Here is an 18,831-nt window from a genome sequence, read left to right on the forward strand (position 1 = left end):
TGAAGACTATTTGCTAGCAGCTTGGAGCCTGGGTCCATTTTCTTCAGAATGTGTCATCTCACAACGTGCGGCAGTGGCCGGAACTAAACACCCCTAAGGTAACTGCACAGACACCATTGATATGATGGTAGTGGGAAGCATGTGCACTGTCGCTAGGCAACCAGTTTTGATCTTAAAGGTCATATGCAGGTGCTTAGGTAGGCCGAACAATGGCTCAAGCATCTCAGCATCACTATAATCTACATTTGTATACATGTTCCTCATCCTATTTCTCTGTCCTTATTGAGTCAATGCAATTCTATTTACCCACTAGTTTTCCGTGTTATTCAGTCTCCTCACAAACGTATCTACTCCTCATCAACGAATCTAAAACAAAACCAGAAAAAAATTCATCAGGCCCGAAACGTCCACTGTATTTTTTTCCACAGATGTTGCCTGGTCTGCAGAGTTCCTCCAGCATTTTATGTGTGTTGCTTGGATTTCCAGCATCAGCAGATTTTCTCTTGTTTGTGAAAATGTGTCCAAGTGCCCAGTAGGTCAATCAACATTCGTGAAGAGTGAAATAGAGACAATATTTTAAATAAGACCACCTTATTCAGTTCTGGTCTCCTCACTACGGGATGGATGTGGATACTATAGAGAGAGAGAGCGCAGAGGAGATTTACAAGGATGTCGCCTGGATTGCAGGGGGTACCTTATGAGAATAGGTTGAGAGTACTTGGCCTTTTTCCTTGGACTGACGGAAAATGAGAGGTGACCTGATAGAGGTGTATGAGGTGATGAGGGGCATTGATCATGTGGGTAGCCAGAGGCTTTTTTCCAAGGCTGAAATGGCTAACATGAGGGGGCATAGTTTTAAGGAGCATGGAAACAGATATCAAGGGGATGTCAGGGGTAACTTTTTCACACAGAGAGTGGTGGGCGCATGGAATGCACTGCCAGCAACGATGGTGGAAGTGGATTCAATGAGTCTTTTAAGAGCCACTTAGGTAGGTACGTGGAGCTTGGAAAAACAGAGGGCTAGAGAAATCTTAGGCAGTTTCTAGATTAGGTTACATGGTCGGCCAAAAGGCCTGTAATGCGCTGTAAATTTTTTTGTTCTATGTAAGGACAGTTCTTTCTCTGTCCTATGACATTGCTTGGTCTGATGACTGCTTCCAGCATTTTCTACACATCTGAAATGAGAAAGACCATAAGGTACGGAGAGTCTGTGGGAGGAGTGGCAATTGTGATGTGAACTTTTTCACCCAGAGAGTTGTGGATCTGTGGAATGCTCTGCCTCAGAAGGCAGTGGAGGCCAATTCTCTGGATGCTTTCAAGAAAGAGTTAGATAGAGCTCTTAAAGATAGCGAAGTCAAGGGATATGGGGAGAAGGCAGGAACGGGGTACTGATTGTGGATGATCAGCCATGATCACAGTGAATGGCAGTGCTGGCTCGAAGGGCCGAATGGCCTACTCCTGCACCTATTGTCTATTGTCTATTGAACAGATTAGGTAAGAGCATACCATGATATGAGCCTATGACTGTTGGTGATCTCGCCACTAAATAACTCTGAACATAGGAAAGATCCTCTCCAGTCTGCAAATGTGAGTAAAATCTCCTGCCAAAGAGAAATTCATGATAAGGGCACCTGCCAAAGGGTATAAGCATGATGCATCTGCTATGCAAATCTCCCCTAATTCCCCTGCCACCAACCCACTTTGAGAGCTATTTTACAGTTGCCAATTACTCTCCCAATTCATTATTCATAAGTGGTAGGGAGCTAGAGAACTCAAGGGAAATTGATTGAGTGACAAAGAGAAAGTGCAAACTCCACACCGACAACAGCAGAGTTCGGATTAAAGCTGGGTGGTTGGAGCTGTGAGACAGAAGAACTGCTCGATGTGCCATTATGGCACCCACTCTTCATCAGAAGCAAGGAAATGAGAAGCTGCCTTGTCCACATTGCCATTCCATTTCTCAGTGCCCACCGATTTACATAATAGCTTTCAGTGGTGGCTAAATTTAATAGTCACAGTGCCTGCAAGAGCTGTAATCATGATTCTGAGTAACAGTAGTTCATCTTAACACACAAATGTGAGTCCTGAATTCCCGCATACCAAAAAGCACTTTGATTGATGACTCTTAGGCATATAAGGAAATACACAGATGGATGCCTGCCCAAGAAATAGATATTCATTGGGACAAGCTGGAGCAGAATCCCCCCACCATTTTACAGTTTACTGAATTTCCCTGCAGCAGAGACAACAATAATGACCATGCCAAACATCATTGTTTACAGGCAGACTATCAGCAAATAACGTAACACTTCAACACAGTGAATAATATAATTCACAGAGTGAATAATTAAAACATCAGCTATAATCTCCTCCATCAGACGCTGCTTCAGTATATTTACTATGCTCGTAATAGAAAAGGGCAATGTGGAAGACATGTCCAGGTTAAACAGTAAAGGTCGCACTGCTTTAGGACAATGTACTCAGTGTGGATGCAGTCAGCCACATGGCCTTTTAATAAACTAGAAGGATCTTTCACTACCACTGCCACCATGCATTATTTTTCTTGACAACACAACCAAATAGTTTGTTTAAGGGAAGATGTAGAGTTCAGATGAAAAATATTGGCATGCAAAGGTCTGAATACAATCCAAACCAAATGGAACTATAATCACTGATCAAAAATATAGTTAAGATTATAGCTCAATTACTTCTTACTCTGATATTCTTTCCTGTTGTAAACCATGTATATATGTTGTAACTCGGTTACCTGTCTGGACACACACCTCTGCTGACTGCCCCTGTGGCTCCTCCCACAGAGTCCTGTATAAAGGTGTTCGCCTTGCCCCTCCCCCTCAGTCCGGGGGCAGACACTCTGGAGGTCGTATTGTACAGCGAATAAAAGCCTTTCAGTATTTTACCAAACCTCAGTCTTTTGGAGTAATTGAAGGTGCTTCAATTTTATTCGCGGTATGTTTTAAAACATGGAACAGGCTCTGAGACCAGAAAAATTAGACCTCAATCCGCAAACACCTGAAGCTGGAAATGCTTTCGAACTCTGGCTGGCCTGCTTCAAAGCGTATCTAGAGGAGATTAAAGCGACCGACCCCGTAGCGAAGCGCAGCGTTCTACTCTCCAGGGTGTGTCCACGGGTCTACTTGCTGATCAGAGACCAGCCGAACTACGACAGCGCAATGAACGCACTCAAAAGACAATACCTGCGGCTGATAAACAGCGTCTATGCTCGGCATCGCTTAGCGACACGGCAACAACAGTCCGGGGATTCGAGTGCTGAGTTTGTCCGGGCCCTACAGACGCTCGTGCGAGCCTGCAATTGCCAGGAGCTGACGGCGGCGCAGCATGCAGAACTCCTAGTGAGAGACGCCTTCGTTACGGGGACCAGGTCAGTGTATGTGCGCCAGCGGCTGCTGGAAAAAGCCGATCTTACCCTAAATACGGCGATGGAGCTGGCTGATACGTTGGAGGCCGCTCTGCATAACTCCGAGGCTCTCTAGGCACGCGATCCCCTGATGGCCTCGTGGGTGCCGCAGACCCCGCAACCCGCCAGCAAATCGACCTCGGCTGCCGCCAGTCGTGAGTCCGCGAAGTGCTACTTCTGCGGACTGGAGAAGCACCCCCGGAAATGCTGCGCGGCCCGACAAGCTACCTGCTCCAGCTGCAGAAAGAAGGGCCACTTCGCCAAGGTCTGTAAGTCAAAACCGCGAGCAGGATCGAGCAGCGCTGCGTGCGAGACGTGGGGGTCGCCATCTTCCCTGCACACTGCCACCACGTGCGAGACATGGGGGCCGCCATCTTCCCTGCCGCCATCTTCCCTACACACTGCCACCACGTGCGAGACGTGGGGGTCGCCATCTTGCCTGCTGCCATCTTCCTTGCACGCCACCACAACGTGCGAGACATGGGGGCGGCCATCTTGGTCGGCGCCACTTCCCACCGCCTATGACCAACGGGTGCTCACGGGGCACCCCACCACGCCGGACCAAGACAGCGACCCCACCCTGGCTTCCGTGACCCTCGACCAAAGCACTCCCCACCAGCTCGCAAGGTCAATGATGGACATCCTGGTGGAGGGGCACAGGACAAGCTGCCTGTTTGACACAGGCAGCACGGAGAGTTTTATCCACCCGGCCACGGTGCAGCATTGTGGACTCATGATACGGCCGGTAAGTCGGAGGGTCACCATGGCCTCCAGGTCACATACAACAGACGTCTGGGGGGAGTTGTGTAGCGACACTAGTGGTGCAGGGCACAGAATATCGGGACTTTACGTTACTGGTCTTGCCTCAACTGTGTGCCCCTGTGCTGTTGGGGTTGGACTTCCAGAGCCACCTGAAAAGCATGACAATGAAGTATGATGGGCCCCTCCCGCCAATTACTGTCATAAATCCCCTGTTTTGTAGAGATATGTTACGTATCCCGCTACTGACCACACACACACACCGACCCACGCATCCCACCCAACACCATGCTAACTGCCGCACCACCGACACCACTTGCAGCCTCTCCACCCTCAGGATCCCTCCCCCACCACTGTTCACCAACCTGACCCCCGACTGTAAACCTGTGGCAACTAAAAGCAGCAGGTACAGCGCGGGGGACAGAGCTTTCATTAAGTCGGAGGTGCAGTGGCTGCTCAGGGAGGGGATCATTGAGGCAAGCACAAGTCCTTGGAGGGCGCAGGTGGTCGTTGTTCGGAAAGGGGAGAAGAATAGGATGGTCGTGGACTATAGCCAGACCATCAATAGGTTCACGCAGCTCGACGCGTACCCTCTACCCCGCATCGCGGATATGGTCAATCAGATAGCACAGTACAATGTGTACTCGACCATAGACCTAAAATCCGCTTACCATCAGCTCCCCATCCGCCGGGAGGACCGCCCTTACACTGCCTCCGAGGCAGACGGCAGGCTTTATCAATTCCTGCGTGTCCCCTTTGGTGTCACGAATGGTGTATCTGCCTTCCAGAGGGCAATGGACCAGATGGTGGACCAGTGCCAACTGAAGGCCGCATTCCCATATCTGGATAACATCACCATCTGCGGTCACGACCAGCAGGGTCACGACAACAACCTCCAAAAATTTCTCCAAGCGGCCAAATCTTTCAACCTCACCTATAACAAGGACAAGTGTGTATTTGGGACCACCCGACTTGCTATCTTTGGGTGTGTCGTGGAAAATGGAGTCATTGGCCCTGACCCCGACCTGCGCCCCTTGTTGGAACTTCCTCTTCCCAATACCCTCAGAGCCCTCAAAAGGTACCTGGGCTTCTTTTCATATTACGCCCATGCAGACAAGGCCCGCCCCCTGGTCAAGTCCACCACATTCCCCCTCTCTGCCGAGGCCCACGCGGCCTTCAACCGCATAAAAGGGGACATTGCCAAAGTAGCAATGCATGCGGTGGATGAGGCCATTCTCTTCCAAGTAGAGAGTGACGCCTCCGACTTTGCGCTGGCTGTTACCCTCAACCAGGCAGGAAGACCAGTGGCGTTCTTCTCCCGTACCCTTCAAGGCCCTGAAATTCGGCACTCTGCAGTAGAGAAAGAGGCCCAGGCAATAGTGGAAGCTATAAGGCACTGGATGCACTATCTTGCCGGCAAAAGGTTCACCCTGCTAACTGACCAGCGCTCAGTCGCATTCATGTTTAATAATCAGCAGTGGAGCAAAATCAAAAATGATAAAATTCTGAGGTGGAGAATCGAACTCTCCACCTACAACTATGACATCATGTACAGGCCTGGGAAGCTCAACGAGCCCTCCGATGCCCTATCCCGGGGAACGTGCGCCAACGCACAGATCGACCGGCTATACGTCCTACATGTAGACCTTTGCCACCTGGGAGTCACCCGGCTTTTCCATTTCGTGAAAGCCCAGAACCTGCCTTACTCTCTTGAGGAGATCAGGATGATGACCAGGGACTGCCAAGTCTGCGCAGAGTGCAAACCGCACTTCTACCGACCCGAAAAGGCACCACTCATCAAGGCCACTCGCCCCTTTGAGCGACTGAGTGTTGACTTTAAGAGCCCCCTTCCCTCCACCGGCCGCAATGTGTACTTTCTTAACGTAATTGACGAGTACTCGCGGTTCCCCTTCGCCATCCCCTGCCCCGACACTACTACCACGTCAGTTATAAAAGCCCTGCTCAAGCTCTTCACTCTGTTCAGATACCCATGCTATATCCACAGTGACAGAGGGTCCTCGTTTACGAGTGACGAGCTGCGCCAATATCTACTGGCTAGGGGAATTGCAACCAGTAGGACCACGAGCTCTAATCCCCGGGGGAATGGACAGGTGGAGAAGGAGAATGGCACGGTGTGGAAAGCCACACTCTTAGCCCTCAGGTCAAAGGGACTGCCGGTCTCCCGCTGGCAGAAGGTCCTTCCCGAGGCACTCCACTCCATCCGCTCCCTGTTATGCACGGCCACCAATGCCACCCCTCAAATCGACCACTGGAACCACCCTACCAACTTGGCTGACGTCCCCGGGGCCAGTGCTGCTCCGGAAATATGCGAGGAGCAATAAATACTCCCCGATGGTCGAGAGGGTTCACTTACTTCATGCGAACTCCCAGTATGCCTACGTGGTTTTACCTGATGGGCGGGAGGACACGGTCTCCATCCGCGACCTGGCGCCCGCAGGAGCTCCGGGCCCCTACCCTGAACACTCTGTGGTGACTATTGACCCCGTACCCACCGATGTATGTACCTACGACACACCATGCACCCCAAACCCTATACAGACACCACACGACACTCCCATACCGGGCGCGACGCACACGCACGAGGGATTACCAACTCCTAACGTGCTGTCACCTGAAGTCAGGCCGGAGCCAGCACAACCACCATCGCCGGCGCTACGTAGGTCACAGCGACGGACTCTACCGCCTGATAGACTTAACCTGTAAATATACTTCTTGTAAATATTGTCAGTCACTTCACCCCGCGGGATTCTTTTTAAAAAAGGGAGGGGTGAATGTGGTAAACCATGTATGTATGTTGTAACTCGGTTACCTGTCTGGACACACACCTCTGCTGACTGCCCCTGTGGCTCCTCCAACAGAGTCCTGTATAAAGGTGTTCGCCTTGCCCCTCCCCCTCAGTCCGGGGGCAGACACTCACTGTGGAGGTCGTATTGTACAGCGAATAAAAGCCTTTCAGTATTTTACCAAACCTCAGTCTTTTGGAGTAATTGAAGGTGCTTCATTTCCATACTTGCTAATATGTTTCCCTAACTTTTCCTCTTTCTTGTCTGTCCTATCATCTTTGACTGATGCTGGGATATGTTACAGAGGAACCGCAACTCTCTCAACATATTACAAGTTGTTGTTTATGTATGCCCCTAGAGAACAAATGCTGGCAAAATATATCAGTCATTTTATTAAAGACTATGTACCTTTCAACGTTTTTTAAATCATTCACCCCTCATTGAGGCACAATAGCCCTCTTTACTATTGTGAACCTTCTGCCAATGAAGATCCTGAACTGCATGCAGAAAATAATTTCACTCCTGTTTATGAGCAGGAAGCATGTTGTTTGCAGTCACACAACCACTACTGTAATACTGTGGGGGAAAAAACCTTGCTAACTGGAGCTTTGAGGCTCCACCAGGACCACAAGTAAATGAAAGGACAAGGTTCATAACCCATACTTTGAACTCTCCCTCAGGAGTCCTCTGACCCTAAGTGACATTAATTTATTTCCTTCATAATTTGAGGGCTTTCCAGATGCTTCTTTATTATAATATATAGGCCAAAAGATATAGGGGCAGAATTAGGCCATTTGACTCATTGAATCTGCTCCACAAAGAATAGCTCAGGTTCATTGCAAGGTTCCACCGAGATTTGAACTCAGATCGCTGGATTCAAAGTCCAGAGTGCTAACCATTACACCATGGAACCACTACTATAAACCACCTATTTATCTGTGTAGAAGGAGGTGATTTCTTGCCACAGGAAAGAAACTGGGGCAGAGTTAATATGGCGCCAAACAGCCACTCCTTTGCTTGCATCTTTAGAAACAGCTTTGATATCTCTTTTTTTCCTTCACAGAGTGTGGGGGTTTCTTTTGAAGACCCTGGCCTGGGGTTACACTCTGAATTTGATATTTTGCGGGAAAAGCACCCACTCTTAGGACCTCATGACCGGCCACTTTTTGATATCCCATGGACACGGCCTTCGCAGTTCCGGGATCTCGTGGCTCTGGGGACATGCTGATTGAAGGCTGGTGTCCCTGACTGAAGCATCATGGGAAAACACAGAACATTTGGAGCAGTGGTTAGCTGCCGGGGGTTGTGTGCTCGGAGAGCTGCGCCTTTTTGGTGCTGACTCTGCGGGCACAGAGCTCAGAAAAAGAGACACAACAGACCTTTAACATCGTAGAATAGCGAGTTGTTTGTTATGTCTTCCCTCTCGCTGTGAAATGGGGACATCTCTTTTTCCCTTGTTAGGGAGAGAGAGAGAGCCTGTGGTATGTTGAATTACCGGGTGAACATGTAGTTACTGCAGGTCTGTGTCTTTATTGATGCTTTGCTGCACGCTTGAGTGCTCGGCTGAGGGTGCTGATGATTTTTTGCTGATGGGGCTGGGAGGATGGTTGTTGTCCTGCTGCTGTTTGTGCATGGGAGGGGGAGTTGGGGGGGGGCTTTGGGGTTCTAACATTTTAACTATCATTTATTCTTTGGGGCACTCCTCTGTTTTCGTGGATATCTGTGAAGAAAAAAATTTCAAGATGTATGTTGTATACATTTCTCTGACATTAAATGCACCTATTGAAACCTAAAGTTTGGAAATTACCTTTCAAACAAGTTTTAGTCCTATGGTTTTAATTTAGTAATGCCTTGAGATTATTTCTATGTTCGGCAGCACCATTGCCTCACATCTCATTGAGATGAGAGGAAACTCAAAATGGTGCCAATAAGTAGCAACACTTTGTTTGCAACTCTGACGGCAATCATCAAATATTCCCATGTAGAACCCCCCACTCCTGACTGTACTGCTGCCAGATGTACAGTCTCTGTAAAATAGAACTGAACTCAGAGCAATACGTGGTTTATAGTAGTGGTTCCATGGTGTAACGGTTAGCACTCTGGACTTTGAATCCAGCGATCCGAGTTCAAATCTCGGTGGAACCTTTACAGAACAGACTCGATGGGTCAAATTACTTTAGATCCCGACCCCCCCCCCGACTATCCTGCTACTGACTGTACAGTTGCTGTAAAATAAACTTAAACTCAGAGCAAGATTGCAGTACCAGAGGGACATCAGAGACTGCTGTGTATTTTGATTCGCAGAAAGATGTCTCACCTCCGCCATTTCAGATGGAGCGCTGCATCATGGCTTCAGCATTCTCTGAAAGACAGGATAACAGTCCTTTAGAGGGTGGAGTATGCGTTATGATTAACTCATCTTGGTGCACAGACATGACGGTTCTGTCTCAATCTGTCACCTTGATGGCTCTACATAAATTATAATGGCACCTCTTGAGTTCCTGTTGGTCTCCAGAGGCAAAGGCTTAATCTCTCGCACTGAACTATTTATCCAAGGCTTCTGGTTTGGATAGAGCCAGACTGATTTTTGGGGAACAATGTCTTCAATGCAATTCCAAATGAAGCTTGTGACCACCTCCGTGTATTTGGAGATGTTCTCGGCTTGAAATATCTACCAGGTGACGCTATCAAAACAGTCTTGTAACATTGAGTCTGATTGGTTGGACCATCAGTGGATAGTTTTCACTATGGCCGCTTCCTGCTTCAATTTCTGCCTGTAGTTAGGCAACAACAAGATGGAGGAAAGGTCGGACTTTCCAACCGGAGGCAGAGGAGTGCTTTGTGGAAGGGAGAGTGGCAGTGGTCGAGTATGCTTTCTCCCCATGTGCTCACTTCGATGAGTTGGCAGAACTTCAGGTAAGATCTAGTCAGTGACGCTTGGTTAAAGTCTCCAGCGATGATGAAAGCGGCCTCTGGGTGTGTGGTTTCATGGATATTGGTGGTTTTGCAAAGTTATTTGAGAGCCAGGTTGGTATCAGCCTGTGGTGAGATGTACACAGCTGTAATAATAACAGACGTGAATTCTCCAGGCAGCCTGGAAGGTCAACATAGCAGCATAAGGCACTCCAGATCCAGGGAGCAAAAGGATTTGAAGGTAAAACGGCAACATAGGTTCAATATCCAGTCACGACTCTGTGACAATGACACACGCAGTGTATGGAAAGGACTCACACCGTCACGGACTTCAAGAGGAAACGCAGCAGTACAGCCAACATCGTCGCCTCACTCCCGGACGAGCAAGATGTGTTTTACGCTCGAATAGAGGTTGCTAGTACTGACCCTCGAGGAGGGCCGATGACGATACCTGCACGTTGGTCATCTCTTGGCCTGAGGTGCGCAGAACATTCCAACGTGTCAACAGCCACAGGGTAGCGGGGCCGGACGGCATCCCAGGCCGCGTCCTTAAATTGTGTGCTGAGCAGCTGACTGGTGTGTTTATGGACATATTTAATCTCTCCCTCTCCCAGTGTGTAGTACCCTCCTGTTTCAAATCGTCCATCATTGTACCTACGAAAATCAAGATAGCATGCCTGAACGATTGGCGCCCTGTCACACTCACCTCAATTATAAGCAAATGCTTTGAGAGGTTGATTAAAGACTACATCTGCAGCATACTACCACTCACACTGGACCCCCCACAATCGCCTACTGACAGGACTGGTCTTCCGATGATGACATAGCACTACACCCCATCCTCACTCACCTGGAGAAGAGGGATACATATGTTAGAATGCAGTTCCTGGACTACAGTTCAGCATTCAACACTGTAATTCCCTCCAGACTTGACAGGAACCTTAGAGACCTCAGCCTGCACCCCAACTTGTGCAGCTGGATCGCCGGCAGGTGGTAAGGACGGGCTCCCTCACCTCTGACCCTCAACACAAGTGCCCCATGGTTGTGTGGATTATAGGAGGAATGGAGACAGGCTCGGCCCAATCAACATCAACGCGTCTGCAGTTGAGAGGGTGAGTAGTTTCAAGTTCCTCGGTATACACATCACCGAACATCGCACCTGGACTGTACACGCTGGCTTTGTGGCAAAAAAAAAGCACAGCAGCATCTCTTCCACCTCAGGTGCCTGAAGAAGTTTGGCATGGGCCCCTAAATCCTCAAGACCTTCTACTGGGGCACCATTAAGAGCATACTGACTGGCTATATCACCGCCAGGTACAGGAACTGCACCAACCTTGATCACTGGGCACTGCAGAGAGTGATACGGACAGCCCAGCACATCTGTGGATATCAACTTCACTCCACTGAGGACATTTATAGAAGCAGGTGCAGAAAGAAAGCCTGAAAGGTCATCAGGGACACCAGTCACCCCAACCATAAACTGTTTTAGCTGCTGCTGACTGGCAAACGCTACAGCAACAGTAAAGCCAGGGCCAACGGAATACTGGATAGCTTCTTTCTGCAAGCCATGAGAGTTTTAAATTCACAAGTCTGTACATTGCAACAGAGTCATACCGCAGTGATTTTTACTCCCTCACATTGTAGGATGGATGTAAGATATAAATAAATTTTAATTCTGATTCTAATTCAATCCTGCTCACCCGACCTGGAACATCCAGCAGTCAAGTGTTGGGAATTTCATCCAGGCCAACTTGAAAAGTCTCTGAACAGCTCCCACCAACATATCACTTATGGAACCAGAGGAGCCAACACACTGTGACTGGAACACAGTTATACCACCATTAAGAACACTTGCTATGCCATTCCATGCTCACACTTCGGATTGTCCAATCACCTGGCCGTATTTCTATTCCCAAAGTATAGGCAGAGACTAAAGACCACAGGACCAGTGGTGAGGAACAATTCTGCTTTGAATCAGTAGACTGGGCAATATTCAGAACCAGAATCAGTATCAAAATCAGGTTTAATATCATCGGTATATGTTGTGAAATTTGTTAACTTTATGGCAATAGTACAATGAAATCCATGATAAATGAATATAGTGAGAAAAAAACTGAATTACATTAAGAATATATGTCTATAAAATAGTTCAGTTAAAGTAAGTAGTGCAAAAAAATAATATCGTAGTGATGATGTAGTGTTCATGGGGTCAGTGTCCATTTAGAAATCAGATGGCAGAGGAAAAGAAGCAGTTCCTGAATCACTGAGTGTGAGCCTTCAGGCTTCTGTGCCTCCTTCCTGATGGTAACAATGAGAAGAGGGCATGTCCTAGGTGGTGGAGAACCTTAATAATGGACGCTGCCTTCCTAAGGCACTGCTCCTTGAAGATGTCTTGGATACCATGGAGGCTAGTACCAATGATGGAGCTGACTACTTTTACAAGTTTCTGCAACTTACTTTGATCTTGCGCAGTAACCCTCGCACCTACACCAGTGAATGACGCAGCCAGTCAGAATGCTCTCCACAGTAATTTGTAGAAGTTTTTTGAGTGCTTTAGTTGACAGACCAAATGTTAGTAAAACCAAAGAGCTGATTGTGGACTTCAGAAAGGGTAAGACGAGGGAGGACAAACCAGTCCTTACAGAGGGATCAGAAGTGGAAAGAGCGAGCAATTTCATGTCCTGGATATCAATAATTGGAGCAACCAACCTATTTAACCCTAGCCTAATCACAGAACAATTTTCAATGACCAATTAGCCTACTCATTGGTACATCTTTGGAATGTAGGAAGAAACCAGAGCACTCAAGGAAACTCATATGAGGAGAAATGTACAAACTCCTTACACAGGACGCCAGAATTGAATTCCAAACCCCAACGTCCTGAGCTGTAATAGCATTGTGCTAACCGCAACAATGTGCCTATGGGCACATTGGAGCAAGTTACTGAATGAAGCTTATTCTTGTTTCCTTCAAATCCACTTTTGAAGTTTCTACAAATTTGGCTAATTTGCGCTGAGTGTCTGAATCCTGCTTATCTACTCAATATAAATAGGAAGTAATTGTTCTAAACAGAACTCATATGTTAGACCACTCACTACTTCCCTTGCTCTGTCCCAGCATTTTTGTTCTGATGGGAAGCAATTGGGCAAAACCACAAAATGTCAGGCATAATATCAGACAACACTCCTTTTATAAGCACAGATAGTTCTGGAATCTTAAACTTCCTATAAAAAGCTGTTGAGGTTAGATCAATCGAAAGTGCTAAGAGTTACATTGTTAGATCTTTGTTAAGCAAATGTATCATGGGTTACTGAAAGAAGAAGTGAGATGGGGTTGAATTGCATACCAGTCCTGTTTTAACTATGAGGAACATGTTTTATAGGCTTAATTGTATACTACTATTTCTATCATCTGCTTGCTGGTTTCTGTTCATTACTGAGTTTGTGTGGAATGCCTATAGTTTTGAGTTTAGTTAATAACCTTTGTGTGTAATTTTCTTAAAATCGCCTGAAAATTGTAGTGAAACACATTTAGCTTTTAAATTCCCTAAGTGTGGTGATTCAGGCTTTGATACATTTGTTTGAAATTAGATTTAGGAAAGAATTCTGGTTTTTGAACCAGCTTAACAGGCTGAATTTCTGTCAAGTTAACATAAAAAAATGAAATCTTGCAAAGTGCCTTTAGAATATCTAGAGGAGCCTTCAGCAAGAATACACAATTTAAGGCAATTCATACTGAGAGCTGATGAAAAGCTCGGACGTGTTACTTCCCCCCTGTTACTGTAATATTAGTGTTCCTCAAAATTTGAATAGAAATCAATAAAGTTCAATATTCAAAGTACATCAAAGTATGTACACATTAAAGTATGAATGCTTATCAAAGTACGTATACATTATACAACCCTGAGATTCATCTCCTTACAGGCAACACAAAACAAAGGAACCCAAAAGGAGCCATAAAAAAAGACCGTCAAACACCCAATGTGTAGAGAAAAAAAACCCACAAATGTTGCAAACAATAAAAGTAAGCAAATAATCTAAGTGAATCCACAGACACGAAGCCTAGAGCAGGCCTCAGCCACAGTCTCAGTTCAGCGCAGAGCCGAGTAAACGTTGCAGAGGTGGACCAGCACGCACGTCTCGTCCCGACACCCTGCCTTTTCAATCCCTCTGACCCGGTGTTTAGATCATCCAAATATTGGGTCATCCTTTGTCATAGGACCCGGATGCTGCTGCTTTGATACGCTCTGGGGCTAAACCCTGCTGCCACGTTTCAGCCCGTACCTGACCTTTCCAAATCAGCCTGGCACTTAGATCAATCAAACATCATTCTCGGTTTAGGCGGACGGGCCTCGAACCTGCCTCTCCTCCGCTCCGCTCACCCCAACTTTGCCTCAAGTATGCCCTGACTTCACTTCACCTTCACCTTGCACCAGCACGTTTTGATCCTAGACTCGGTCCCTCACCTTCACTCAGCTGTCCTTTATTTGTGGTGATTGTCTGCCATAAGTTCTAACAGAAAAAATGTCATTAATGAAGTATTTAGTCATATTCTTTGTTTTGTTTGCCACCAGTAAGTAGTTATGGACTTCAGCAGTGCCACCTAAAATGGATGGAAGCAAATCTCCATCATTGGGACTTTTAGCAGTTAGTAGGTATCCATGTGGCTGTGTCTAGTACACTTTGGTTGATCCTTTCAATGACCTTGTTTTTTGGACAGAAGTAAACTAGCAATTGTATTTTTGTCTGTGAATCTTTATACTGTATACTTTATTGCCGCCAAACAATTGGGACTAGAACGTACAATCATCACAGCGATATTTGATTCTGTGCTTCACACTCCCTGGATTACAAATATTAAATATTAAAAATATTTAAAATAGTTAACTTAGTAAATATTAAAAATTTAAATTATAAATCATAAATAGATAATAGAAAAATGGGGAGTAAGTAAGTAATCTATAACACATTCTACAAATTATATGTGCTACACTCTCCATGGCTTTACTCTAACTTCTGATTTATGATCATCTCTGACTCTTCCTACTGAAGATTATTTGAGGCATAGATAGAATAGAGAGACAATATTTTTCCCCCCGGGGTGAAATGCCCAGTACCAGAGGCCATACATTTAAGGTGAGAGAAAGTAACTTCAAAGGAGAAGTGAGGGGCAAGTTTTTTTTTACACAGAGAGTGGTGGATGGCTGGAATGCGCTGCCTGGGTGGTGGGAGAGGCAGAAATATTGGGGACTTAGGAAATGTTTAGATAGACACAAGAATGTGAGGGAATTGGAAGGATATGGACATTGTGAAGGCAGAAGATAGTAGTTTAGTTAGCCACTTAATTAGTTTGGCACAACATTGTGGGTCAAAGAACCTGTTTCTGTTCTATACTGTTCTATGCTCTCACTCTCCATAGTGTGTTTATCACACAGTTTCCTATTGTTTCTGTATCTTTGATGTTGTTTTTGTGTCAATCGAATTCAATTTCTATACACCCCGCTTATTTTCTCAAAAAGCCACAATAGAGGAATTCACCCTTTTCTTGGTGCACTGAACTTCTGCTACATATAGCAGTTATACTCACGCCCATGTCCACAAAAAACTTGCGGGTAATAAAAGTAGCACTCTACCGACCCGGGTAGTTCCTGTCACAGCCTCGATACAGAGCTGGGAGTTGCCACATCATTATATACTGGGATGCGAGCTCGTGCTCAAAAAACCTTTATTTGGTGGCAGGATAGGTTGTAAAATGGAAACTGCCGGGGAGGGAGGTAGCAGCACATTATGATATGTCTGAGTCCAGTCTTCGTGAATCAATGAACTGACTAGATCAACTCTCATGTTGTGAATGGCTCTGAGCTACTGTAATCTGCAGACCGATCAATGGTCCAATGGAATAAAAAAGACTGCATTCACCGAAATGATTTTTTAAAATTCTTGATTATTGAAAACTCAGGCTAGGATATTCCATGCGCAAGGTGTTGTTGTGACAGTGCAGAGTCCTGAAAGCCCGTACAATGCACTCCTTTTTTAGTGAATTAATAAAGGTCATAGGTTTGCCCCAAAAGCTCCAATTTCTGCCAGCTGTGGAGGAAATGTGCTGTGTGACCTTGACATCATTAACAGTGGAACCGACTCTAGCAAACGCTAAGCTGAATCTAGAAATGCACAGACTGATTTCCTAATATTTGCTCATTGGTCCAGAAATTATTGCTTGCATGATTTTGAGTGCAGAATGGTTTTGAGCATAACAATGTGTGCAAATGGATTCAATTTCTAGGCGAATACTTTTTTATTGGAAGTCTGTCTGATGCGAATTTTTGTCCAATCAACCCCAACTTTAACTTACAAATTGCAGAGTAGCATTGTTGTAACATACTGTATGTTAATTGAATTTAGATGAACTGGTGCAAGGTTCATATCTAAGTCAATCAAAATGTAAATCTGCAAAGTTCCCTTTTATTCATGAATATTCTACTCATAATTAAAAGTAAGATAGAGATAATGTTCTATTATAAATTGTCTCCTTTTTCATTCTGGCTTGTATTTTGTACCTAGTCATATTATTTCAATTTAAATTTCTATTCTAAATGAACTTTGCAATTTAATTTTTTTTTGCTAGGATCGGTCTCCTGCTCATTCTTTGTAATACTGGAAATGAGTTAGTGGAGAGCTAATCTTTTTCATTTTTTATTTTATTGAGATACAGCGTGGAATAGGCCCTTCTGGCTCTTCAAACCATGCTTCCCACCAGTCCCCAATTTAATCCTAGCCTAATCACGGGACAAATTACAATGACCAATCAACCTACCAACTGGTACGTCTTTGGACTGTGGGAGGAAACCGGAGCACCCGGAGGAAACCCACGTGGTCATAGGAGAACGTACAAACTCCTTACAGGCAGAGGCGGGAATTGAACACGGTACACCTGTACTGGAATTGCATAGAAGTGATCAAGTTGGAGCAAAATAATAAGGAAGTAGAAGATGCAGTGATCTCAGGTGCAGACGCAGAAGAGCCAGGTGATCTCATCTATATTGATCATTTCTATCTGAGAGATGAAATGGTGCTAATGGTAACCGAGAAATATGGATAATGAAGGATAGGGGTTTAGTGAGGTGAATAGGGCCATGGATTGATTTTCCTCTCCTGTAAACAGTCCTGATATAATAGAAGGATTCAGCTGAGAATAGTCATCCATGGAGCAGGTCAACTGTTAGTCATTTATACATAGCTAACTTTTAGTATCATAAAATGCTCACTAAGTCTCATGACAGAAATGAGAGGAAATATAAAAGCAAGAAGGACTGGGCACTGAGTGACCTCAGAGAATTCAGGGAAGATGTTCAAGAGGTTGCTTTAAAAGTTGTTTTTTGATAAGGTTTTTGGAAGTGGAGTGCTACGAGCCAGGTGTGCCCAAGCGTGTTGCAGCAGACCAAAGGGTCAAGATGTGATTTGCAGTGGAGAAACAGCAGGGGTGGAATACTGAGGGTGATTTGTTGAAATCTAAGGGAAAGGTGAGAAAGATGTTCAGCAGGCCAGCAGCAGCGGAGGTGTCAGTGGAGCAGGACCAGAAAGCAAAAAAAATCCCCACAGGAAATACACCCTGAAGAAGAATAAAATAAAGGATCTATATTGATAAAAATATTTGCTTCAGGGATAGATGCTACATTAGTAAGATTATTAATGTGTGTGATTATTAAGCATTTCTGTTTTTGTAATACAAATGCTGTCATGAAAAGATAAAATGACTTGGGGCAGATTAGAACTTTAGTCACATGAAATAGAATGATAGAGCACATCTGATGCACTGCACCAAATAAGCCTCCACTATTTTTCATTTTTAACTGTAGAATCTATATTACACATCCATTTCTTCTATTTAATCATACATATAAACTTATCTTGCCACAGTCCATTTGCTGAAAGCAGAACCTGGTTCAAATTATTCTATACATTTTTCTTTTGTGTTGTTCTTGCCTCAGGCTTTTTTTGTAGGTCAGGCTTTCCTGATGGCTATTGTAGCCCTGGCATAAATAATGTACAGCTTACCATTCACGTTGAATCCATCTTTCCTTCAAAAACATCAATAAGCCAAAACAAATCTGCAATACAGTTATTAAACTTATTTGTCTAATTACATGCTCAAGTTACAATTGTTACATATAGCTTGAAACTGAGGCATCCCAAACCACAGATCTTTGTTCTCCTCTGTGTGAAGTCCTTTTTTCAGCTGCTATAATTTTAAAGTTAAGTGGTTGAAGCAAGCCATCTGGAATATTAACCATAACAGCAATTAAAAATTGCTAAGCTTTTAAGACCATTGGAAACTTTGACCCTTCTTTATAATTAACCTGGACAAACTCATCAAAAGCACAACTAATCAAAGATACAAACCAAAAGAGGAGCATCTTATTCATGCTTTATTAACCGCACTTTGTTTCAAATACTGCATTATGCTACTCATAAACCTGGTATTCTTCAACTTAAAGCAATCATTTTCTTTGTGTTACATAACTTCCTGGATGGTTATAAGAGCCTTTCGAAAGGAGGGATGTTGATGCAATGATTATACTGGTTAAAAATACACACATTTTAATTGGGTGCCAGATGGTTTTGCCTGAACTTATGGACCCAGCTGTACCACTGAATACAGACTTTCAAGAGCATCACTGATTACTGAATGACTCTCAAGGAGCTGCCAGAGGAACAAGGCTGTGGTCTAAACAATACAGCATGCAGAGGAAATTAACTGAGATATTTAGCTATTCAATAATTAAACATTGGGGTGTCTATAAGAATTCAAATAGTAAATGTCAACCCAATACATGGACAAGTCACAAATATTTACTGTATAGTTTCTTGGGTTGCTTGATCATTAAGTAATTAAAAGAAACTTGAATTAACCTTAAGGGTT

General features: G+C 45.0%; 2 non-coding genes across 2 annotated transcripts; one reads left to right on the forward strand and one right to left on the reverse strand.

Moving 5' to 3' along the window:
• Positions 1 to 7,840: 7,840 nt before the first annotated feature.
• On the reverse strand, positions 7,841 to 7,912 carry trnaq-uug (transfer RNA glutamine (anticodon UUG)). Its single transcript has one exon. It is a non-coding gene; the product is annotated as a tRNA-Gln (tRNA).
• Positions 7,913 to 9,072: 1,160 nt separating this feature from the next.
• On the forward strand, positions 9,073 to 9,144 carry trnaq-uug (transfer RNA glutamine (anticodon UUG)). Its single transcript has one exon. It is a non-coding gene; the product is annotated as a tRNA-Gln (tRNA).
• The last annotated feature ends 9,687 nt before the right edge of the window (positions 9,145 to 18,831 follow it).

Source organism: Mobula hypostoma, chromosome 22, assembly GCF_963921235.1.
Source record: "Mobula hypostoma chromosome 22, sMobHyp1.1, whole genome shotgun sequence".
Classification (NCBI taxonomy): Eukaryota; Metazoa; Chordata; class Chondrichthyes; order Myliobatiformes; family Myliobatidae; genus Mobula; species Mobula hypostoma.